This window comes from Anas platyrhynchos, chromosome 3, assembly GCF_047663525.1.
Source record: "Anas platyrhynchos isolate ZD024472 breed Pekin duck chromosome 3, IASCAAS_PekinDuck_T2T, whole genome shotgun sequence".
Classification (NCBI taxonomy): Eukaryota; Metazoa; Chordata; class Aves; order Anseriformes; family Anatidae; genus Anas; species Anas platyrhynchos.
The window spans coordinates 74,700,181-74,727,385 of record NC_092589.1 but is presented as its reverse complement, the minus strand read 5'-3'; positions in this window follow the sequence as shown (position 1 = coordinate 74,727,385).

The following is a 27,205-nucleotide window of genomic DNA, read 5'->3' as shown; positions in this document are numbered from 1 at the left end:
CATGAAGGAAGGAAGCAGCCACTGTGTGATTGCAGGAGGTTGGGGTTGCAGTGACTGAGGCACCTGGCCATCTCTCCGTACCAACACCATGCCCAGGGCTGGTGCCTGCCCCAGAGAGCTTGCAGCCTGCAGTCACCACGAGACACAAGATAGATGCCGACTGACGGGGGAACACAAGGAAACAATGAAACAATGCTGGTCAGCATGAGAAGCAGTAGTCTCATCATTAAATCATCTCCATTTACTTTCCTAATATGCTAACATTTTCTGCCACACACAGACCTCTTCCTCCCAGGCAGTACTGAGTGCCTTCAATTCCCAGGGAAGTCCATAAGGATGGAGAGACGTCAGCATCATGCATGAGGTGCTTAGCATTGTGCATGGTAGAGCCTAGAGAGTCAAATCTTGGCTACACTACTCCCTCTGGCTTGGAGCTACAGTCACCTCTGTAATGGAAAATTATTATAATACAATAATACAGCTGGGAAGAATTTGCCATGTTTCTTGGACACTGACAATTGTAGTTTCTTAGTCAAATATATAGGGATAATACATAAAATGTTGCTCCTGGTACAATTCTGAAGATGATTCCTTTCTTAAAGATAGACGTTCATTATAATAAAAAAAAATGTTGCCATTTTCTGTCTGAATCTTTCTCACTTGGGAAGTGAACAAGTCATTGCAATTTCTGACTATTTCGGACTGCTTTTTGCATGTTTCCCATGTGGCCAGTTCCCTTAAACTTTCCTTTCCTGTGTGGTGTTTGCTGCTGGGATTCATCTGGTGAGTCCCTTCTCCGTGCTCTCCCTGTTGCCTGGTGGCACCATCACGTTGCAGATGTGCTGGGTTCATCTTCTACCCGTGATCTGGATAGTCTCATCTTCCTGCTGGAGAAATTTGGAGCGTTGAACTGTCTGGCAAATCTCAGAATTTGTACTAAATAGATTCCACTTAATACCTAGTATTTCTCTATAGTTATTGCCATTGTCTGTGCCTTTGGTGGATTTAAGAATAATAAGGCTTAATCAACTATATTAACTCTAGATTCAAAACTACATGGTTGTAAATTAATTTGAATTACAAAGATTAGCCTTAGGAAGGAAAAATGTGGCAAACACCACAGTCTTCCAAGCTAACCGCACCTTTTGGAAATTCCCAGAGTAGCTGATTCACTGGAATGACAATTACCCCCCCTGCTTCTTTCCCCTCCCCCTCAAAGCACATTGTTTTACAGGAAACTTAATAAGACACAGTTTGTTAACAACAGTCATTAGGAATTTACTCAGATTGGTCACGCTGATGATAATCTATGAAAGGTGATTTTTTTTTTTTTAATTCCAACGGGATTTCTCTGCTTATCCACACCTCCTGATTTCAACGGGAACCTGCCCTGAGTAAGGGCTAGGAACCCAGTCATGTATCACTGACGTCGCTGGGAATTTTCCCATCGAGTTCCATGGGATCAAAGCGTATAGTATCCTGAAAAGTGACTGTAACACGTTAGACACCCCTGCTCTCATTTGTTGCACATTCAATTTCTAGCAACAACAATAGTTTTAATTCTGGGTTGCTGGGATTTTATTTATTTTTTATTTTTTTTCAGTTAAATATATTATGAGTCAAAGGATGTTGGAGCCAACACTCCAAGGAAACAATGGGGACAGATCCTTCATCTTGGCTAAGTGCCTTTTGTGTCCTTCTGTGTGGCTACTTTAATTTGTACCAGAGACTAGCCATACACACACACATACACACGTACACACATGAGATCCAACAAGCGTAAGGATCAAGGGAGAAAAAGAAAAATGTTTTACAGCTAGCTCATCTTCACACACACAGAATAGAGAAGGAAAGTTTTCAATATCTGAATAGAAAAGGGACATAAATAGTCACTATTTAAATATTACAGCAGTAGGTAGGTTGGGGATACCACAAAAAAACAAGTCAAAAAAAAAAGTCAAAAAAAAAAAAAGTAGGAGGCAAGAAAGTATTTAAGAACACAGCAAGTGAGAATGATCAGCACTGTAGTGATTTGCCTGCTTGTCTGCCTCCCTGAGTTATTCCCAGTTCAATCACACACATCATGTTTGACTGTACTGACCTCTCCTTTTCACTAGCTTCCACTCTTGGGTTACTTTCTTTCCTGTGTTTATATGTTGGCTCTGTTAAACTGATTAGTTTTCCTGTCTGTTAAGCTACCACATAATGCATTGTAACCTAGTACTATACCCTACATAAATGCCACAAATATGTAAAATGCATATCAGGAAAGCAATATTTCCTACAGGGAATAAAAGCACTATTTTTAGCTCCCTATTTACACACATCAGAGAGTCATAGCCTATCAACAGTGTTAATCAAATGCCATTTCTATCTTTGAATTCAGTCAAAGAAAATTGCCCATTTTAGGGAGAAAAGGACTTTTTTAAAGCTGGAAAAGGCTGGCAGAAACCCTAGCTCAGCTCAGACCACTATTTGGGAATTCCCGGAATGCTGAATCACGGGGGTGGGCAATTACCACCCTCTTCAACTGTACAGTCAGAGATTTTAAAGAGCAGAAATGTATGCATGCTTAAAGAAAGGAAATGCAATGTTAGTGTGACTGTTTCTATTGAGAGCAATTCCTGAGAAATCATTTTCTGTCATAATGGGGTTTCCTCCTCTCTTAACCTCATTCTCTCTAGAAATGTAACTAACCGCAGAGATTTCTAAAAGTTTATCATTGAGAATTTTCATCCCCAGGGCACAGCTGCCAGGCAGGTTTTCTTGTATGATCCAACTGCCCCATCACGTATTACTGTACTACTTGAGGAGGCCTAGTAAACAGAGACATTCCAATGAAGCCAATTGTGTGAAAGCCAGCAATTCTGGTGCTCTGTGTTCTGGATTTATTTAAAATTATATCATGCTGAAAATTGTTGTTTTGTTTTGTTTTGTTTTGTACATCTACCACATACCTTAAATAAGCAAAAGTTGGCAGTGACTTCCGGAGTGATCCCAATGAAAGGTTTCCCATTGCACTGTTCCTCCGCTAGTGATCTCAGCAGTGGAAGCAACCCACACTTCTGACTTCTGACTTGAGAAGCAAGTGGAAGCAACCCTGTCCTGTGAGACAGCAAGTGCACATCTGAAATGCAGAATCAAATGACTAGATTTTGACTTCTTTTCAGGTCTCAAAAGTCCTAAGAAAGTTGGTGGAGATGTATTCACAATACTCTTCTTTCACCAATCCATCAGCTGTTACAATTCTGATTTTCCTGTGGTCCTCCAAACCCAAGTGATCAGGGCAAACCAACCTCAAGCAATAAGAATCTGCCCAGAGGACAGATCCTATATTTTGATGTTACCCACTGCCAAAGCATCCTTTCCTAGAGGCAGCATTGCTGTAGAGGTACTGCTTTAAGGGAAATATTTTGCAGTTTCTCAACATGCAGCCATTGGTTTATCGGAAGAATAATGAATCCCTCTAGCCCTGGCCTTTCCACACATTTGGAGATTTATTAAAATGGAGAGGATGACTGTGTAAAGTATCACACAGGACAAAGTAGAGAAGTTTAGGAGAATTTCACCTCTGTACTTTACAAACAAAAGCCTGTCCAGGCACAGAAGGTCAAGACTTTAAGGTGATATTTGGACATCAAGTCTTGCTTACATCTTACTCAGCCAGTTTATTTCATAGGCTTCACTGTAAATTCCTTACCCAATTTTCCTCTAATCTCCACGCCTCCTAGATTAGGGCCTGTGTGCTCAGCACAGAAGCCCTTCCCAGATGCCGAGGTGCCGCTCGCTGGGCGTTGGGACGATGTCAGCAGCAAGCTGCTCACCAAGTACCCGCGAGCGAGCCCATTGCACAAACCAGCACTCCCAGGAGGGTGTCTGCGCGGCCTGTTGGGCCAGGGCACTTGCTTTCCTGCTGACCAGACAAAGAAAATCAAAGCTGCTTCTGGCAGCGCCCTTATTATTCATTGCTGCTCGGGAGCTGTCAAGAGGTACGTCTCACAGACGTGGTCCCTGTCCGGAGGGGCTGGGAGTGTTGCGCCAGCTGAATGGCGCCAGTCCCTGTCTGTGACCAAGCAGTCAGTCAGAAAGCAAGGCAGGCTCTGTTTTTGTCACTTAGTTTGAGATACACGTCTACTAACTTGAGCTGACTGAAGGGATCTGGTTCTGAGCCTCTTTCCCAGGCCTCTTGCCCAGACCTCTTGCCCTTTACCTGAGCGAGAGATAGGAGATCCTTCGGAGCTTGGTACACGTCACCCTGCCTAAGACAGGTGTCTCACACAGAAAGTTTCAATCTTTCTTCAAAGGTGCTCATTTCCCCATGTTTATTGGACAACAGGTTCAGGTTAGGTGTCTACACACCTAGGCAAGCTCAGAGAAGGGTCCCGCCTTACCAGACGCACGCTGCAGTGTGGGTGCAGCCCAGAATTAAAACAGATTTTATTTATTTATTTATTTATTTATTTATTTATTTATTTATTTATTTATTTATTTATTTGTTCTTGTCTGGTTTTGTTTTGCTTTGAAAGAACCAGTATTGCAATAGCAATAAGGCACCTCAACGTGTGGTAATACAGCGAGATATCCCCACGCCTAGTCAACTGAAAGTACTTGGCGCCCGGCCCAGTGACTGGCAACATCCCCTGGGCGTGGTGATATCTCCCAGTATCACCCCACCCTGACATGTCTAGCATTTCGTACACCAGCATTTAGGTCCAGTTCTGCTACCCTTACTCACCGTGAGTAAGGATGGCGGGATCTAAGTCTAAGTGAATGGATACTGCTGTAATGAGGCAGTGCTTGTAACCTTATTATGCCAGTGAAAACTCCACGACCGGAGCTTTGAGAATAAGGAATTAATTGGCTTGAAGGAGTTTCAGTCTAATAACCTCTTACCAGAAGCATTAAGGTTTATACCCAGAGTTGGTTAGATTAGTTTCAATTTCAGGTAGTGGGTATCTATCCAATTACTCTCCTCTTCACTCGGGTAGAGCACATGCCATTCCTTCTGCTACTCGATATGCTAAGCAGCATGTGAGTTGGCAAGTTGGGCTGAAAAGCAAATTAGCATTATGCAAACTGCAGGATTCTGGCACTTACATTAGGATCAGTGATCTGGCAAGAAATCCTGCCAAGCTACCAAGCCTTCCTGAGCCCAGAGAGAGCTGCAAACCCTAATCCAAGAGACCAGCTGACAACAACAAAGCAAAACAAAACAGGCTGGGGGGGGAGGGAACAAATTCTTGCTGTCTGGGACGGGTGCTGGACCAAACGCTGGGGTGGATTTCCTACTCAGACCTCACTCTCAGATCACAGTGAAGAATGAAAGAGAGAAAAAAAGAAATGAAGAAAAAAAAAGAGAGGGGGAAAAACAACAGTAAGGAAAGAAGAAGGAGAAAAAGGAAGGAGGGAAGGAAGGAGATAATTATGACCAAGCAGCACCCCACTCTCTAGCACCCCAGCTGCTTGTGGCTGCCTGTCTGGTGGCACTGCTCCCTGGCAGTGGAGCAGCGGAGAAAAAGGAGGTAAACCCATTTTGCCATGAAGATGTCCTCAGTTCCTGGTCTCACCTCTGTGCTGGGGCAGCCAGGCTGCAGGTCGTGGTCCCCTTTTGCTGACTCTCTGCAGACGTGGGCAGTAAGAGCAAGAGCGGCAGACAACAGCAGGGCAGTAATACCTTAAAGCACTTCAGCCGGATTCACCAGAATTCATCTGTCTCAGTTTAGGTTGTTTTTAAGGCATCCCCAGCTAAAGATGATTTTTTTTCAGGTGTTGGAATAGGCTGTTCTTGGTATTTTTGTCTGCTGTGTGCAGTCAGGATAAGGCCCATAATCCTTATGTCTTAGTTTGGATGGAAGGGACAAGGAAACTAGAAGAAAGCGTACAACATTCCCTAAGCATCAGTGAAAACCCAAGGGTATTGTGCACCCATTTGTGACTGTGTCTTTGAAATCACGTCTGAATTACAGCTTTATTAGGTAAGTTTCTGCAGCACCTTAGCCACAGACAGCACCATCTGTTCATACAAGCACTGTACAAATACAGCAAAAACACTGTGCGGACTCTCAAATCTTTTTGCAGTTCTTAAGTAGTAGAATATATCTAACCACGTTAGGACCAGATAGGATTTAGTTTTAGTTTTATGCATCAGTTGCAAGAGATTATGTACCAATTACACTAACGTATGTTGCTTCATGAAGCAATTTCTATATCCTGTTAACAAATATGGCTTTTTTTTTTTTTTTGATTGCAAGAGACATGCTTTAGCTGTATAAGTAGCTCTAAAACATTTGGTAATGATTCTTCATTTTAATGGGGTAAAGTATAGTTAAATTTCTAGCTTTGTGAAGAGTAAGGTGTAGTCTAAGAAAGATGTTCTTAAATCTGACCTTTGAGAAATGTTGGCTTTCACTTGGCTCACAGTTTCATCAGTCTAAAAGTTGTGTAAGGATGGCAATAAGTTGAGCTCTCTTATCCCGTCTCTCGGTGGTCTTCAAATTTTAGTAGTTATCTCTACACTGAGCTCTATAAACTCTGCTTTTATCTCTTGACTAATGCAAAGTCCTTTATTTTCAGAATTTGTTTTGGAAATGTTTTCATTCAATGCATTAAAATTAGAACACGAGACAGCTTTTCAGCCTGTAAGTATTTATGAAGACCTCGCCCAGGTGCTGTGAACCCAGTAGACACAATGTACCAGCCATTTGACACTTTTGTGTGGAAGTCATTAAACCAAGGCAGTGGTGTTATTAAAATAGAATTATCTTCTTCATGACGTTTAGAGTAGGTTGCATTCATTTCCCTCTGAACATTAATTCAAAGTGAAAGAAACTGAGTCAAATTCTAGATTTACATTTCTCATAAAAAAAAAAAAAAATCTTCTTGCTTTGATTTTAGGTGGTTACTGGAAGTATACACAGTTCTGAATTGGCTACTCCAGACTCTTTCAAGTGAACTCACAAATAAACTAGTTTAGACAAACTTTTCTGCTCTGTCTCTTTTTGTCTGATCATAGGGCTCCCTAAACAGCATCCAGAAAGTAGGGACTTGTCTTTGATTTCAGTTTTCTGAACAGAACCCAGAATGGGGACCACAGGAAATAAAGTGCACGCATCCACAGCTGCATAGCTGCTGCAGTACCATTGGAAGAAAGTCGAAGGTTTTGTTCCTTGCATCTAGGTCACAAGGTCAAAATGAATTTGATTATGCTAAGAGGGGAGGTAAACCAAGTGCCTCTGGATAATATGATTTCATGATGGCAGGCAATCTTCCAGATTGCATTTAGTTTCTTAAGAAATCCTGGTTGGCATTCAGGTATATATTTCTACACCTTCTTACAGCAAAGCAAGCCACATTTTAAGCTTATGAAAAACGTAATCCTTTTCATGCAAGTGAAACAGTTTAGCACCTTCATTTGGCTTCCTCCTGTACGAAAAAAGCTCTACAAACTGGGCAACAGAAGGCTGGATTTTGACCGACTCTGACTTTTCAGGTGACTACGGGCAGGCTGATTCCCCGCTCCCTGTGTCTCTGTTTCCTCTACCCCACACTGTTTTCTCTATTTACATCATAATCTCTTTGTGCAGTATAATTGTCTAGCACAATGGGGCCCTCAGTGGGAACCTCAAGGTATTTCCATTGTAAGAATAACAAACAACAGAAAGGAAGAAAAACAAATGAAGAAACACCACAAATACAAGAATAGGTTCAAAACTCATCGGACTGAAGAATTTCAGAATTCAAGACTTTTCAAAACTGGAAACAGAAGCAAATGAGGGGGTCCAAACCTGCCTTTAATCTATAGCGGTGATGCGTGCCTACAAAGATGCATTGCTTCTATTGTTAGAACATACTGTGTGACTGTACAATGAAATTCTAGAAATAGCAGTACATCAAGCACCGTTGCAACCACACATGACTTTACATTTTGCATCATGATCTTCTTCCCAATATAAATGTTTTAAGTATCCATTTAGGAGCTTTTTATCCCTTCCTACAAACGATTTATTTTGTTTTCTTGGAACAATAGATCACGTTGTTTTTCTCCTTCAGAGTTTTCACTTTGATGTGTTGACTTTGACTGCTAGAGGAAATGTTGTGGACCAGAAAAGGAGCCTCGCTGTGGTCCAGCTTCACTGTAAACAGCAGGTGCAGCAGCTGCTGCAGGAAAGCTGCTGCTTTTCCTGCTCCTTTTCAGGGATGAAAGAGGGGGATGTAACAACTTATTTTTCTGGAAAATCTGAGACATAGGAAACAAAAATAAAGACACAGTTTGAAGTGTTTCCTTTATTTGTCAAAAGTCTCGACATGCAAAATAAAGGATATGTAAATGTTGTACATGAATATGTAAATGCTACATGCAAATATGCAACAATTTCATGTGGGTATGATAGTCCTGGTGGTGTCTATGAAGCTGAGCATCCCAAGCTGAACACTCAGATGAACTGTAATTTGAATTTTCTCCACAGCAGACCCAAACTGATTTCCATCAGCAGTTATGTAGCAACCTCTCGCAGTGACACAGAGAAGTACACCAGTAATTCCTCTTCTATACAATTTCAAAGAAAGGATATAGAAGAAAGTCTGCTGGCAAATATGAGTTTTTCCCGTGTTCAAAACATAGTGTTAGCTAATAATCATGTTAGTGTATGTGCTCCTCATAAAGTTGCCCAGGATAAGTTGTAAAGTGTGCGTGCAATTACCTGTGGTTTCATTCTGCCCCCTGCTCTGGAGCCACATGAAACCATTGTCCTTGCACTGTGGACAGGATGGGCAATGGCCTGACATGCTTCTCACAAGTTCTCAGCACTCTAGCTTCAAAGAGGAACTCCCTAAAGCACAAGGTTTTCCAGACATTCTTGAGGAGTGTCAGACTTCTGTATTGTCCCATCAGCTGGGTTTAACAGCAGAGCTGGTCTTAAGAAATTAGTCAGAGTTGCTGTTAGCAAAGATACGTCAACTCAAGGGCATTTGACTTCTGTGCCCATAAGTATGGAGATTATCAGAAAATATTGTGTAGGAGCTCCTCTGTGAGTCCTGCTACAATTCTGATTTATATGCATCTGTGGTCCACAAGGGAGCTTAAAATCATCTTGCTAGAAAAAAACAGAGCAATATTTCTGTAAATAACTTAATTCCTTTCTGATAAGTGCTCTCACTTGGGGAATATGTAGTGAAGAGGATATGGGCAATTATTACAGAATATTTGGCAGGGCTGCTAAAGCTATGGTGCTTCTTTGTTTCTCAGGTGGAGCACTGAAGGCACAGACAGCAAAGTGGGGATGGAGGTGCTGTCTGACAGTCACACGGGCCCTTCTTCTTACACTGCTTCTCTCTGGTCTGGACAACTGAAGCCCTGGCTCCAACTGACATACCAAGACTACATTTTGAAGAGGGATGTTAATCCTGCTCAGAGCAGGATTAGCTGCCCCTGAAGCCTCTGAATGCCAACCAGATGTTACTATGCAGCTGGCAAAACGCCCAAAGCAGCTTTTAAATTCCTTTTTCTCTTTTAAGATGGAGGTCCTTTTTACCAGTAAGCAATATGCTCTAGGAATCCCAGGGGATTACAGGGCCATCACAGAAGATGGCTCATTTTTGCCCACTTGTAGTCCACTGATGCCAAACAAAAGACACTCAGGCTATATCTGTATTAGTAAATTAAAGAGGCACACTGGCACAGGGCATGCTCCACAGACTGGATCTAGCTCTCCCTGACACACCGTTCAGGCAGCTTTCAGGGGTCAGACCCAAAGGATGTCATTCCCAATGGCATTTTGGTTGCAGCCATCCTGTTCTTCTAGTGGAAGAAGAAAGCTGAGTGATATGGACATAAACTGTGCCACACCACTCTGCATTAGAGCCAGAGAATAGTCCTTGGCTTATTTTATTTACTATAGTAGATGCAAAGTCATTGCTTTCAGCTAGTATTGGATTATACCTAGAGAAATATATACAATACGTTTTAAATGTTAAAGACATGCAGACCAGAAAACTGTTTACATTGGAACTAATTGAATACCAATGAAAGCATACTGTCCTCTATACCCATACCAATTTACTTCATCCCCGAAAACCTGTATCTCCACAGGAATGCCTGATTGTGAGCATAACTAAATGACAGTTCATAAGTAACAGATTGATTTTTCTCCGCCTTCCAGGCCTCTTTTCATGGTGACAGGAAATACATCTCAAAAGAAGAATTTAAAATGGGACTTGGTCGCAGTTGAGTTTTTGCAAACTAGTTTTCTTGTCAAATGACTTAGACGTGATCTTGTACTGATCTCAGTAGCATTTGCTAAACAAATTATTTCACACCATGCTTCTGGATGAACTTAGGCCATGTAAGCACAGGTTATATGTGACAGGAATAAAGGCAGGATTCCCTCATTTAACCATGTGAACACAGAGCCATATGTCTTCACTAATTACCACAGACCTCACCTTATTTTCCCAAGCTCTCTCAATCACTCAACGTACCCTCTTCTATCTTCTTTTATTTCTCCACCTATCACTCATTCATCCATGACACGCTGTCTTTTCCATCCTTTCCAAATTGCTGCTTTTTGCTGACATGGCAGCCTACGTAGATAATGAAAATCAAATTGCTGTAATAAGATAATGCCATGCTTTTCACTAAGAACAAATAGAAGCAGAACTGAGAAGAAATCTGGAGGATTAGGAGCAGGGACTTTGTTATTGGTTAACTCCAAATACCTGTGACAAGCTGCCAAATCTTCTGAGTGTGTCTCACGTGGTTAAATTATCCAGAGATAGTTTGTGCTCAAAGAAGTTAGCAGAGTAGCCTCAGGTAAAGAAGTGTCTTTCAGCACATATAGAAAAAGCCCTGAAGAGCCCTTGATGTAAGGAGAGAGTGTTGAAACAGCCAACTTGGGCCAAAGAATGTATCTGTAAAGCAGAAACAAATTTAATAATAATTCTATATCTAAGATAGTTGGAGAAGTTTTTACAACATTATTTTTAGGTGCCTTAAAACCACTGATTTGTAGTGAAAGATCATAAATATTTGGAAAGGGTATCTGAGTCCTGCAGTAATCAAGTGCAGACTTTAGAAATCCTTAGCAGTTGTTCAAATTCCTTTGTAGGGCTGGATAGCAGCTCTTGATATGAAGTGGTGTTATCTTTGACTGCTTATGTACCTCTTGTCTATACTTAGTGTGTTCAAGGCTGCAGATGATCCCCCCTCTCAGACATGTTAAGAACCGTGGCGGTGTTCAGGCTCTTGCAGAGTTTTCAAAGCTTTCAATTCTCCTACCCATTTGCAAAAGTAAATCTATGTTGCTGAACTAGTGAGGTGATCTCCCATTCTGACTGGCTACTCAACAAGACCATGGAGAAATGTCTGTCAGGGTCACACTTAAAAGCTCTTGCTGATTTTGCACACATTATTCAAACTTGCAGTGTTCTTGCATTGCTGATGCTTTTGTGTCAGGGAAAGAAAATATGGTTGCTGACTAAAGTGCAGTGTTGTTCATTCTATTCCATTACACAAAGACTTTTGTCTTTTCTAGACACACAGGCTTGTACTCAGACCACTTATCATGTTCAATAAAATTGAGCAATATCACACTTAAATTCGGTAAAGTAATGAGGCACTTCTACAGTAGAGCCTACTACTCTACAGGCACATCACACAGTCCATAGAAATAAGACAGGACAGTATTCAGACCACTTACTGGAGGTGTGTTATTTATCTCACTTCAGTTTAAATATCTCAGAGCTGCTTATTGTAATGTTAGTCTTCTAATAGTCAAAGAGAAGAGAGAGGAGCCTCCAGGGGGCAATTCATCCCAATTATTTTAGATATTGATCTTAGGGTGGGACTATAGAGGCAGCCTGGATAATCACCTCTGAATTAGACAGCTAGAGATGTACAAAGTTGGATGGGGTGACTCCCATCCTAAGGTACCTAGGAGATAGCTGGAATGACTCACCCTCTAGGTGGAAGGATTGACTCTGTTAACACCTCTCTTTTGACTGGGCTGGAGAAGCCTGAATATTATTTGTCTCTTGAATTTAGACTCGATGGAGGCATGGTGGTTACAGGGTTTTTGGGGTAAATCATATTCTTACCTTCTGCCACTATGGAGGGCTCTATCTACAGGAAAAATACACGTAATCTGGAAAGTTGGAACAAGAACGGATTCCCAAGCCTCCCTCTGCAACCCACTAAGAGGGGCTCCCTCAGGCTGTTATTATACAGAGATTGTTTGTAAGGTGAGGAAACAAGTCAGAGTTGGAGCAAGGGGACTGTGCTGCTATAGAAATGTATAAGTTATTGTCCCCCAGAACAGGCACAGGACTCTGGTGAGCAATGATCATCTCTGGGCTTCTGCCAACTGATCCAGGAAACCTGTCTCCAGTAGCTTCTGTAGGAAGCCTTACAGCTCAGCCCCGTTACCCTGATATGTCTGTTATTTCAAGAATATCTTCATTGCCATAAAGTGAATCCTAACATGCACAAAAGGATAATTTTCTATCTGTCTCAAATGTGAACCTATCTTTGAATAAGAAGCAGACAGTGTTAATTTTGTAGAGTACACTTTTTCAATGAAATTATTTTAAATCATTTTATCAACTTGGGGTCTTGTTTTCACTTTCTAGTACACAATTCTAGTAACAGTTACAAACTTCAGTGCAAACTCTCCCTTCCCCCTAACAGCTAAAAGGGTTGACTATTTTACATCAAATACACCTAATATAACTAACTCTGTTACTCATGCTTATGTGATGAAAAACAAATTGGAACCACAGACGTGTATGAGAAACATATCTGGGGACTCCACAATATCTCAATTCCTTTAAGGATGGGGGAGTGTTGTAGCTTTGTCACAAATACATGGGATGAAATACAGACCACATGACCTGCTAGGTTTGCAGGGGGACAATGTAAAGATGGTAAAAATACAACTGGATGGGGGAAAATGCACACAGAACTGTGAAGGAACTGCTGGAGCAAAATGAGAACTCTCCTCTGACTCTGAGGTTGGCTCTCACGGGTCTCCTTCCTCTGGATGACTCTGTTTCTTTTCACCAACAGAAAATCCTGTCTATTCACTTTCCATGTGCTGCTCTAAGTGTATTACAAGGCAACAGAAATCAGAAAAGGTCCCCATGGTACGTGATGGATTTCAGAATTCTCACAGCTGTCACCAGCCAAAGACTGCTTTACAGATTAAGAAAGAAAAGCAAGGTATTTGAAAAAAAAAAAAATTTTTGGATAGGGTCAAAAGTATAAAATCAGTATGACCCACCTCTGTGGCCCTGATCCTGCACAGACTTATATACATGCTTCATTTCTTGTACTGAGTGCTCACATTCACTGTCATACACAAAGAAAAGCACATGAATCAGTGTTTGCAGGGTCACAGTCAATTGTCTACAAAATGCAAGTTCTAGCGAAGTCTAATTAAAATCTTTATGACTCATCTAACATAATCACTAAACAAATATTATATAAAATGTAGGCAATATCAGATCCTGATATCATGAAGTCTCAAGCATAACAGAGCCCTGCCTAAACTCTCGCATACAACGCTCCAGCCCAACGCTCTTGCAGCCTCTCCACCCTCTCTGGAGCCCTCTTCACAAGCTGGAGTTTCAGCAACGGTTCCCTGCTAAAAATACAGTCCAGTAGAAACTAGGTTTTCACAGTATTGTGCTCCAAATTTGCATTGCTTTAATTTTATTATTTTTTTTTTTCCCCAAGGAGAAATAAACACTAAGTTTCAACAAGTGATATTTATCATGAACCAAGGTTCATGCTAAATACATGCCTCGGATACTTAATTAAAAGCCTCTCAAAATAGGTGCATTTGTAGTGCAAAAGTAACACATTAGAACTACAGAAGGGCAGGGGAATGACATGCCTCAGGTGAGCTCCTTTGGTGATTAAATCTGTACGCTCAAGTTTATATACATATAAATATCAGCTATGCTGCTATGGTTAGAACCTTTGTGGGTGTTTTATATTATCGCACTGATACCAGCACAAAGCTTAGAGAAACATCAACAATATGCAAGAATTCAAACCAAAACCTGAGAAAATGTTTGAAACTCAAATCCCTCTTTCTTTTCTTTAGCGCAGAAATGCAGTCACATGCTGTGTTATTACTCTCTGAATGATGAGGAATCATCAATTTATCATTAATTCATGACAGAAATCATTAATTTAATCATTAATCTATAAAGAGTTGTGTCTTGAAAAGCTGGTTAGTAACACTCCTGTACATATAAAGAGGTTTTTTTAAAGGTGTTTTTCTGACATACTTTCTGTATGTCAAGATTTTGATAACTTTTATTATTATTTTTTTTTTATATTGTTGCTTTACCAGGGAAATAAAGATGCTGTGATTCCATATCAAATTTCTGCTCTACCCTGCTAAATTGGAACCAAGTCACCTGGCCAAGAGAGAGAGCCAGGAGGCTTCCATAGAATGATGTCTGCTGGAACATACTGGTGACTGTTTGACAGCTTCACCTATCTGGATCCTTGCAAAGCTTGGTGTGACCTAGTGCTCCTAGCTCTGCTTCTCATCATCAGCTGGTATTTCTCGTCACAATAAGTTTAGAAAACTATGTGGCATTAAAATTTGAACAAATACCCCACAGTAAGTACTGAATTTATGAAACCATATGTCTTATTGTAATGAAGTCAACTGTTCACATCATGAAATCATTACCTGTCCTTGAAAAAGAGAGTGGCTCTATGTACAAGTTATACATATATATTTATGATACATATATATTTGCTTATTTCTTAGTCTTACTTAATTTTTGCACATCCAGTATTCTGTCATAGCTTTTTGCACTCAAAAAGTTTATTTCTTTCCATTGTGCTCCTTTTACAAGAAAAGTTTGTTCTCTGCCCAGATTTTTGCTGGTAAGAATACTATGACAAGTCTTAAAACACACAAAAAATGGGAGTTTCACCACTATCAGTCCAAGAAAGTCCAAATTAAGATTTCCACAAGATAGAAGGTTACTGTAAAAATGTTAATGTCAAGGGATACACTTTTTCTAAGCGGGAGGAATATTGTCTATGTTATCTATACCAAGCCTTTCATGATTGAGTAATTCATTGACATAGATCATACAATAATTCCATAAAGGAAAAACATACAAATATTATTTATAAAGTATATCATAGAGTTATGTAATGTAATAAAAAATAATTGGAAAAGCCAAGTGGTACTGAATATTATGCTTGTATTAAAGGTTGAGTGGTAAGGTCTGTTAGACAGCGTACTGGAGGCATTAGAGAGTGTATTAAAGGGAAGGAGACAGAAAACATCATAGCCATTTTGTACAAGAGGAGCAGAATAATCTGCTCACAACCAGAGATGGGAGGGGAGGTGGGAGACTGAAGACTCTGGATCTTCTCACATGCAGTCATAAGGAAATACTCCCTCAGATCTCCTCTCTAGCACCTTCCTGAGAAAGCATCGCATGGGCATGAAGGGCAGCTGCAAGGAATCAGAGAGGAGAGGCGTGCCTGAGCTTTACAAGCTGAAATGGTGCATTTCCCAATCCATTCCTGTTCGCTGGAACTGTGTGCTGCAGCTCGCCCTGTGGAATGCGGCCAGGGGGGCTGGCGTGGTGTCTTGTCTGCAGTTGCTTCAGAAACAACTAATTTAACAGTAATGATGATAATAGTGTATCAGAACAGGATGGAGGTTAATTTAACTCTCTGAAGAAGTATATATACCTTAGCACAGTGAAACAATTACAAGAACCTGTTTTCCCCAAATCAAGATAAGAGGAGACTGGAATGAGAATCTTGCAGCCACATGGGTAGGGAAAACAGTCCACTAAAAATGTAGGAATGGGAGGTAACGTGCCCCTTTCATCTCCCATTTACTAATTATGTATGACTATAGGCCCAGGCCAGCTTTCACTGCAGGCAGTGAAAAGTATCCTCTGAACTTCAGTGGCCTTGGAGCACAACACTTGGAGCAAAGTCATCCACGTGAGAGTTTGAATCTGTTGGTGGCTCTATCATATATTGGGGTGACTTTAATGTTTTGAACACCATGACTGAGACACAGATTTTCTTTCAGAGAGAAGAAAGGAGATAGACTAAGTTTTTCTCAGTTGGAAGCTATTCCTCACACACAGAAGCAGTAAAAAATGAAATAAAAGAGTTATGAAGGAAGGGGGGGGGGAGAAAGACTTGGACATTACCTGGGTTGTGATTGCTTTGTGCTGGAACATTTTTTAACATTACACAGTGCTTTCAGAAGGATGCAGAGATGTGATAAAACAGATGCAGATGCAGGAAATATAGCACTTCTCACAGGACAGACTTTTGGGGGTAATTCAGTTTATTAATGGCATGTATTATGGAATAACAAGTTGCAGATGATCATTAAAACTTATCCTTAACAGACATTCCTTGTGTATTCATCTTTTGCTGTTTCCATAGCAGGGATGACAGAAACTTGTGTAGCCTGAAACTTTTGAGTTCCCAGGGCTCATATTTAATTTCTGAGTTGTGATTTAAAAGCAGGGATTATTTTTAAGGACATTTTAATTAAAAATTAATATTAAAAGAATTCTGTCACAAGAAAAGCTTGTGGTGTGACATATTCCAAGGACAGATGTGTCTCCAAGAACCTCATCCTCATGTTCCTCTCATTCTCTCAAGAGCTCTAGCAAAAGCAATGTCAAATTTCCACTCCTGTTAGAGATTCATAATTCTCCTCAGAGCAAACACTTCAGCTTTTAAACTGTCTTCTAGTCCATTGAGCCTCAGCACTGGCTGTTTAGGAGGAGATCTGATAGCTCTCCTGGTGAGCTCACTTGCTCATTCTGAACTGATCAGGAAGCTTCATGATGTTTGCAAATAGAGACAGGCAGTGTGCAGATAAAAGCCTACCATGGGAGCAGCAGTAGCTGCAATATGGTATCAAAAGGCAATACTTCATTCCCAATCTGTGTGCATTGCAGTCAGAACTGGGGAACATATGCCATGACCAATGAAAGGACAAATGCAAGAGTATGAGGTGTATATAAGAGGGATAAAGGTTGTGAACTTGCAAGCAGCAGGAAAATCCCAGTGATATTCTAGAACAAAGGTGCAAATGGCCACAACACACATCAAACATCAAGACCCTAAGCTCTGGAATGCAGGACAGTGTCCTTTGGCAGTGCCTAAGCAAAACTACAGGTTGGAGCTTAAATGACAGGGAAGGTATCAAATAAGTGAGGAATTAATTTGAGAAGGGGGGAGAGATATGGACCATTAAATTTCATTTTCTGTCAAATTTACTGACTCTAAAGTCACATGCTATGTCTGAAAGGACAAGATACATTTCTAGCCAAAATTTACAGAAAACATTCTTGTATGCAGAATGAAAAATATTACCTAGGGGGATTTTGGATTTGCCATTACTGAGAGCTTTTAAGAGTAGCTTAGACTCTTTAAAGACTAGATTAGACAAATGTCTGCCCAGACTAGCTTATGTTGTGGATGTACTTTGAGCAGGGGGCAAGCTAAGCCATTAGCATGTTCTTCAGATCATTTGGGGTCTCTTACAGGACTGTTCTTCTATTATCCTATGACACGCAAGACAAGATGATGTAGGTCCAGGGAGAACTGGGGAAATGGCTTTTGCAAAAAGAATACAAATGATGGAGGGCTGATACGCTAGCTGAATGCCCTGTTGTAAATACCATGTGTGTGTCACCAAGTTGGTAACATTCAGTGCCAGGCATCCCTGACACTAACTAATGAAATGTGTGCGGCCAAGGAGGTGGTTTAGCAGACAGAATAAACAACAACAACAAATGTGATTGAAGCAAAATGTAAATATAACGGTAACCACTGTCAGTGCCATACTGCATATGTGACAGATGTGAAACACTATAAGTGCTAAATGTACCCAAAATAAAAAGACACAGATGTCCTGACAGCAGGCGATCTGTGTGTTTCTTCTCTGTGCCAATTCCATATAGCACTTTGTAGTCCCCAGCTGTGAGCCCACACAGATAGCTCCAGACTCAAAAGTTAAAACTTAATCAGCCCCAAGCTTCTGTGCCCCAACACGCAGCAACAACGTCACTCTGAGTGACAGTGCCCACTGGCATTTCAGGCTTCATGGGTTGCTGTGACTTGAGGCTGCTAGACCCAGAACAGAGAAAAGGACAATAATGTGCAGCAACCTCGCTGAGCGACCAAATGACATATTGCTGATTGTGCTTGTGTGTATGTGATTGCCAAAGCATCTTTCAGAGAATACAAGAGGAGGCACTGTAATGATGTGCAGAATTCCTTTATCAGCTCAGTCATCACCTGGCAAAACACCAGAGCAGGGATAAAGCACAATCTATTAATTAGGGCTGTCAGAACCCTTCTCACTGTGTCAGATACCTTCCCCAAAGAGGGCCATACTAACATAGCCATGCACTGTGGTGTTCTGCCTGTTTAACTAGAAGCAGGATTATAAACCTGATTTTCAGTACCCACTGGAGGCAAATGCTTGCCTTCGCACATGAGAAAAAATAAAGCAGGGAATACAGGATAAACAGTGTGCACCATGCTAACCAGTTATCTGCTTGCAAAGCATTGATCCAGGACAGGAGAACAACCAACACTTCTGCATAATCAAGAGCAGAGGAAAACAGATGTAACCCATGGCAGTTACAGGCTTGCTCAGGTTTAGTTAATGGCATCTCAACTCAAAAGTGCAGCAGGCAGGTTTCTGAGCAAAAGCAGGGCCAAAGGAAGAATGTCATGACTGCAGGCAAGGCCTCAGACACCATGAGACCATTTGATCTCCAAAGATGCAGTGGGGTCCTGCGTATTCCATACTCACAACATGGTGTATCCAAATGTAGTTGATTAGTATTACAGGCCACAGCACCATGTGTAATAAAAAGGAGTTTGAAGCCTTCTGTGCCTTCAAAGGCCCAGAGGGCACAATCCAATTAATACCAGGTGACAAAAGCCTACACATAAACAGCATAAACATCCTGACAGACATTAGAAATGAACCATTGTCCCACAGAGCCTGAACTGTTGGCACCCAGAGCCAGGAAACCGCTGGCAAGGAAAAGTTGGTCTCCAAATGTGAGAGCGCTCTCTGTGAGGACCACTGTCCAGCACACACATGGAAACAGCCAGGGCCCCGAGGAGTACTCAGAAATGGGCAGCTGATAAAGAGATATGTGAAAAAGCTGTGTGAATATGGTGTTACTGTCACCCAATACAGCATGTAACCACTCTGGTATGTGGTTTATATAGCACTCACGCATAGTACTCGTGTAATATTCCAAGTCCTATGCGTGCTGCTCCAGCAGTACCACACATGCACACAATACCACAATCAAAAACACATCTTCCTGGCAAATTTTGACAACCTATATACCGTGTATTGCAACCACCCGCACACATATGACGTGATGATAACAGCTGCCATTGCATCACTAGCAAATACTTCAATGGACTAGCGCACATTTTCTCAGAGAGAGAGAATCTTCACACAGTCTCTGAACAACCTACAAGCAGATGGCAAACTGTGCACATGAGGAAAAGCTTCATGAAGCACCCAACACAAAGGCAGTACAAGCAAATATGCTGATGATGAATCTGGCTAATTGAATGCTTCATGAAGTAAACACATCAGTAGATGCTATCCCACCCATTAAAAGCAGGCTGCATGGCAAAGATTTTCAGAGCACTTAATAGTTGGTGGGTTGCTACTTGTGAAAATTGCTGGTGGACAGTCCAGTCCAGGCCATGCTGTAAATATGGAAATCCATGGCCCAGCAAAATACATAGCATATAGCATGCTTCTTGCCTTCTTTATTGGACTCTTGGATGTGACAGGGGCAAGAAAAAGTTACCATATCGCTAACAGATGTAGCTCAGAGCAAGCCTTGATATGCTGAAAACGGCTTCCACTATCCTGGCAAATATACTAGTTCTAGGCGTGATGATTTTGGTCATAGGCTGTGCTGGACTCAGCTTTTGGTGGGTGGCAGGTTCCTGTAGAAGCCAAGCAAATGACTGATTAAGCATAGAATGCTTAACAAAGACAAATTAGATTTTTAAGAGAGTTAAAATATTTGAGATATGGTGGAGGGGCTGAGCTAGAAGCCAGAGGTGACTGCATGGGAACAGATGTAAATATATGAATTTCCAGCTGGTTCAATAACTGCCTATGGCATGTGTGCTGGGGAAGTTCAGTCCATGTCTTGCTGTACAGCACCGTGTACATACAGTTACAACAGTGCTGCCACAAGCCAACCTGCACTCACAGCAAGGCTTTCATCTCATCCCACAATTGTTTCTGTTCTTACATGCCAGGCAGCAGAGCCGCACACCTGTCTTTACTTAGCTGGCTGCATTCTTTCTCATTTTGCCAGAACGCGTCCTAATCTACAGAAGATTTAGCTTGTGAGTGTTGCCTGGACAGCAATGCTCTGAATATTTTCATGTTGTGCTTAGTATGGTAATTCCAGGAATCTGGCGTTTCTGTGCCATTTTGTGCTGCATTGCAGACTGCAAGCAGCAATGGCTCACAAGACCCACAATGCAACCATGGGACCCCTGGAACCATAAAGCTCCATCTCTGTTCCAGGGCACTCCTCTACATCTTTTGGGCATGGGATTTCTTGCAAGCCCCTGAGTAAGTCCAGCAACTGGCACGCTGCTCCTTGCAGCAGAGATGGGCAGGGCAGCAGTGAGAGACATGAAGTGGGGTGTGAAGCCATCCCCATCAGCTCTGCCCCATCAGCAGGGCCAAGCAGGGCCGAGTTCCTGTTGGCAGTGGTGTGCGGATGGCGGGTGGTGTTAACGAGCCCGGCTGTGCCGTGTGTGCAGCAATTCTGGAATTCTGTTCAGAAACACCATGAGAAACTCAGAGCATGTACTATTTATGCTGGTTATTAGAAGCAGATGCTAATGTTTCTTTGCTGCGATCTCCCAAGTATCCTGTCCTTTTATGATGTGTGGCATGTGTTTGCAGTGTGTATGTCTCTATATCACATGCAAATAAAAGGTTACTTTCACCATTTGTGTTGTGTTCATTGATAATGAGGACCTTACAACCTCTTTCTGTGGTCTTGCCCCTGCAGATGTTGACTGTGGAGCTGAGGTAAGCATCTGTAGCAATGTGTAGGGCTGCTGTATGGTGTACATGTGTGGATGTCTGGCATGAGCAAAAGATAAAGGATAAATCAGGGCAGTAACAGTGCTCTGAGCCGCCTCCTGACAATGGGTAGTACAAGAGCAACCAGAACGTCTTACCTGCGTACACAGAATTCAGTGTTTGAGAACAAGCCCAAAAAAATACACCTTTCACTTTCACTTTCTCTCTCTCTCATATATTTGTATATATGTATATTATATGTATATGTGTGTGTATGTATATATACATATGCATAGAGTTCTTTCCCATCAAACACCTTCTACAAATAGAGTCTACAAATAGTACTCTACGTACAAAAGCTTATCTGGAAAATGATACTCACAAATGTAAAGCAAATATTGTTTGCCTGGATATTTCTCAGTAAAAGAACTAACAGCATAGCTGAATTCAACACATAACTGAATTTAATAACTAGAAGATTTGTTCACATAACTCAAGTGTCCTTAAGTAGCAGATTAACAATAATTCAATGCCTGTATCAGACAGGAGGGGCCTAAAGTGATACTACCATAAATTCAAGTCTTATCAAGCCTTCTTAATCCTGTTCTCCTGGGTTGACAAGGTCCTGTTTTAACGGATCCACATGCTTGCAGTTTCTGTTTCTAATTTCTTGTTTTCAAACCTTACCTTTCTCATGAAGAAACAAGGCATACTTACAAGATTTCTTAGGCTTCCTTTAGAACAATCAGCCTGAATTTGGGAGTTCTCAAGACAATGAACATATCTACACTTACCAGAGATTTCCTCTGCAGTCAAATAACTCAGCAGAGGTGTACCCACTTTCATCTGTGTTTGACATTTTGGATGTGTTTCGACTTTAAAGTAAAATGGACAGTTATGTCATTCCTACATGCCAGGTGGACATCAGTGTAGTATTATGCTGTAGTGCACAATTTGGGGAAACTTTCATCATATGCCATGATGTTTTATATCTGAAGTTATGACACCCTTGAAATACAAAGCCAAAATACAATATCCTGAACCCCTCTTGCTATGCTAATGTCTTGTCTACACATTCCATCAGGAAAATCTATATAGTTGGACCTGAATGTCTTCTGTGGATAATGTTGTTCCTGAATCAGGCTCTAAGAGAATTTATTTCAAAGGGGTATGCAGAACAACCATTGCCATCTCTTGCTAACATAGCTCACAGCTGTATCTGCTTTCTCCTTCTCCATGCTCCTCCAGGAGCTGCTGTTTCCTTCCATTCTCAAGTTCTTATTAGGGCAAGGCCTCATCTCAGAGGTTTTAATTTGACAATCCTTGTCTCACTGTTTGGAGCTACTCCCACCATGATTTCTATACCAGTCTAAGTAGCCAGTTGGACTCATGACAGCTCCTGGTGGGGGGCTGTCTTGCACATTCTCTGCCTTTTTGTCTTCCTAAAGTGCGAGAGATATGCAAAGCCATTACCATCGACAGATATGAGAGTAGTTTCTGTCACTGCATACTTGGGTGCGTAGTAAGTTGGGAAAACCCTGATTTAAATGAGCTTTCCCTTGTTTTCACATCTGACTTCAGTCATCTGACAATAACTTGGTTCTGGTACAGATGCAATACTACTACATGTATAGTCTTTCCAAAAAGGTGTGGCTATTTGTCTGATGTCAACCAGACTAGCCTTATTCCCAATCAATCGTATTCCTTTATATTCTAAACTATTGCTTCAGTGACACTTCGAATGTAGAAATCTCCCTTAACATCTTCAAGAATTCCAAATAAATTTTCAAAGAATTTAGACCACAGGTGTCTGTGTATTTTAAATCTCCAGTTGGAAAAATATTCATAAGACTATGTAAAATATTTGATATAGCAATCTAGCTATTTTGCACCTTCATGGCTTTCTTGCATTTAAAGCTCCATATATAAATGATCATTCAATATATTTAGAATTATTCTTATTAGATGCTAACAACAGGAACAAAAGCTACATTTTCAGTCACCAGGCATATTTGTTTATATAAAATTATACATGGATTCCTGTATACTCAAATTTTCAAATGCAAAAGCTATGTGAACATCTGAAAAGCAATTTAAACTGAGCCTTGAGAGCATTAAAATGTGCATCTGGAATATGTGGATTTTTATGGCTACAAATTCTTTCATTCAAAAAGTCTAAAAATTTCTATATACAAATTTGTATATGGAAAGAAGATTAACTGGCAATGTAGCCTGTTCACTGGCTATAGCTGATACGGCTAAAAATTTTTTAAAGATACCATAAAGGAGATTTTTATAATGTACATGCTCAGTTTTATTTGGCATTGTTTAGAGCACATTGTAATCTTGAAAAAGAAATATGTCTGTGGCTTTTTGTTTTCCTTTGTACGGTAGAAGGTCAGATATTCTTGTCTTAGGACAGTAGTTCTGTCCCGATTGTTCCTTCTGGAAAAGACCAAAGCCTTGGTTTTAACAGAAACTAGAAGAGTCAGCCATGTAATACTGCCTGAATCTCTGTAACAGCAATGTCCTCCTTCAAAGCTCTGCCTACCCTTTATTTGCCAAACAAAGGCCATTCTTTACACCTTAAGCCAGGGTGGAGTAATTAGGGGGAGGGAAAGGCAATTATGGTCTAAGAGGATGGGGAAAAATACACAGCGGACAAGCAAGGTGCAACTTGTAACTATCATTGTTTATAGTATGAAGCAGAACACGAAATGAGGAATGGGTCAGGCGCTTTCCCTGTGATTTGAGTATTAGGACTGACAGGTATTTTTCTTTTTAACACACAGTGTGCCAGTATGAACAAAATGGGTGCAAACATTTCTTTAACATCCCTTAACACCAGTACCATCATTACCATCATGGATCCTAAGGGAGTATTGATCAAATAAAACCAGCTTTCCGTGGCATGGCTGTGCTGTGAGCTAAGAAGAAGAAATACATGTTCTCTCCATGTGACACTAAGTTTTGGCAGCTGAGACAGTCCCCATGCCTGGGATCATGTTCCTGTGGACATCATGTCCATGTTGTTATGGCAGCCACAGGCAGTGCACTTGTCTTTCTGAAACTGACCTGGAAAACCACCGGAGGGTTTGCAGAGATGCTAAGGGGAGTTGTACTGAGATGAGAGGAAAGGGGAAGGCCCAGCTGGCTCCTGGATAAAGCCTCCCTCTAATCCTAGTGCTCAGTGACTCACAATAGTGTCCATCAGCGCGTCCCTGAGCCAAAGGTGAGCTGCCACCAGCTGCCTAGAAGCCCTGGTGCCAGGCAGGAGCCTGGGCCCTACAACCTGCCCTCCTGGTGGAGTGCACTTTTCCAAGACGGGAAAGCACAAAACAAAAACAAAACTTTCATTCAGGTGCTGGTGACTCAGTCTGTGGTCGGCAACCTGGCCTGGCCCAGCCCACTCCAGGGGATGTTGACATGCGGGTGCTCCTAATGACACCCCGCTGCTGCTCGGGTGGAGCCGCCCTGCCCCGCTCCACCACGGCATGGGGGCCCTGCGGGTCTGCCTCCAAGTGCTGGCTGTTTCCACTGTGGCTATCGTTAGTCCAGGATGGCAGGAGTTGGGGCAGAGGGCTCCCTCGTTCCTCCCCCAAAGCCACCTCCTCACCATCTGTGCCATGGGAGGCACAGTGAGGTCCTCAGCCTGTACACGCAGAACTTGGGAGGAGGGTTCATGGTGGAGCTCATGAAGAGGCAGCCCAGGTGTCATCCAAGAGCACTGTCTCCTTCACGGGGTTGTGTAACGCACCTTTTAATCACCAGACGAGGATCTGAATGCAAATGTGCCCCTTATGCAATGGGGTGAGTAAGATTCTGTGCTGCCTGAAGCCTCTCTTCCAGGCAGTGTTGTTGCCTTCTCTGCATGATGAACTTCAATGTCAAATATTAATAACAAAACAAATTATCTCCACCCTATCATCAAGGTGTGTCGCGGCTGATTCCTGTTTAACATCAAGGTTTCTACTGCTCAGGAATCCTTCCTGCAATCCTGGGCTCTGGCTGTATCAGTTCTGTGAGTGTTTAAGGAATGACAAAAATCCTGAAAATCTTCATGGCAGCTGAGCTCATCTTGATCCTCTTCCATGGGTTTGCTGGGATGGGAGAAAAAAAAATGGAGCTCCAAAGATAGAATGGCTAGAGCAATTCTTGCAAAACTTGCTTAACCCAACCATCAAAGCGCTTCCTTTAGGTAAGAATTCGCCCCCACCAAATTCATAGTGCACAAATAAAACTATTTTTCAAAGCAAAGGTATTGCATAAAGCCAGTGTCTCATACAATAGGATTTTGTGTAGATCATAAATGACACTCCCATTGTCCCAGCCAGAAGCTCTTTTGTGCATTCAGTTATTTAGATCAAAAAGCAACAGATTTGTTTATATATATATAAAGTAGATCATTTGGAGAATCATGAAACAACTGAAAACTCATTCATTAATAATGGTTACTTCTGGAACTTTTTGGAGTATGTCGCTGTCCTCTGTTGAGGTTGCAATTAATTTATGCGTGTTTTTATTTATTTATTTATTTATTTATTTATTTATTTTTATTTCTGCATTTTATGATATCTCAGTAATATCAGAGCGCTGTGAGTCTGCTTAGAAGAGCCCAAAGGATGCTGGACTGGTGGACATTCTGTCTTGCTTACAAGTGCCACAGGCAGTTCTGGATCTCTGCAGTGATCTAAATACATGTAGTGCTGACTTACAAGGAGTGGCCAAGGGGGGTTGTTCAGGCTTCAGAAAAGAAAGTGGAGGTTAAGTCTTAGAGCTATGTTCAACTACCTCACAATGTAGTAGAGAGAAGAGGAGGCCAGATTTCTTTTTAGAAGTGCATAGGGAAAGGACAAGAGACAACAGACACAAACTGCAACATGGCAGATTTTATTAGATATCTGATTAGATATGTGGAAAAAAGATTTCATAATGCAAGAGTCAAAAGACTAGGATAGGCTACCCAGTGAGTGTGTCTCTCAGACATACTCATCAGGACATGATCCTCAACAATGTGACCTATCTTCAAAGTTGGTCTTAACCTGAATCACACTGGAGCAGATGCCCTCCAGAGATTCTTTCCATCCTACATTATTCTTTCAATCTATGACACTGTGGGAAGGGGTGGTAGCTATAAACACAGATAGGCTGTTAACTCATAATTATATATTGAAATACTTGATAAAAGAGGAGTAATGACAGTGTAAAGATGGGTTTTTATAGAAGAATATGTGAAAAAGAGAAGAGAGTGGAATCTGAATAAGAGAAAAAATAGCATGAAGGAGCAGAGAAGTGAATAAAATAAATACGAGCAGATGGACATTCCTACCAGAACACCTTTAAAGCATGCTTGTCACTCAAAGAAGAGGCAGATGATAGGTAAACCCACTTTAAAGCATACAGTTTAATAGAATATCCCAAGGTGGAAGGGATCCACAAGGATCCCTGAGTCCAACTCATGGCTCTACATGTTACTGCATATAATTGAAAAAGAAAAATGTGTCTTAATGTAAATGTAAATTCAGTCTACTGTTTCTAAAGGACTGCAGAGCCAAGGATGAAGGTCCTCCCTCTTAAGAGTGTGTCCTCATTTTCATTTGACTAATGTAAAAGATAGCCTTTTGAAAAAAAATAAAATAATAAGATTAAAATTAAAAAAAAAAAATGGAAACAGTAATTAATACGCTAGTAATAATAATTCCTGAACACTCCAGAAGACTAACCATTGGTTGTATAGTGGTTCATCTTACCAGTTCAAAATTCAGCCTCAAGAGATAATTTAAAAATACAGCAAGAGGTCTCTTTTTCTCTTTCTGTAAAGTATCCACATACAGACCATATTCTTGTTCCAACATCTCAGGATTCCCAGGATCTTTCTGAACTGCCTACAGGCAAGAGTTTCTTTGAGCAATCAGGCTTGAGGACTTTTGTGTCAGATTTCTGTGCTTGGCTACCTGGCCACTCCATGTGGATTTTCCTTCCTGATGGAGAGGTGAACAAGTTAAGCTGCAGGAAGTGTCATACAGAAATGCCATAAACCAAATGAAAAACAACCATTTGGAAAGGTAAACCAATGACCAAATGAAATGAGAAGC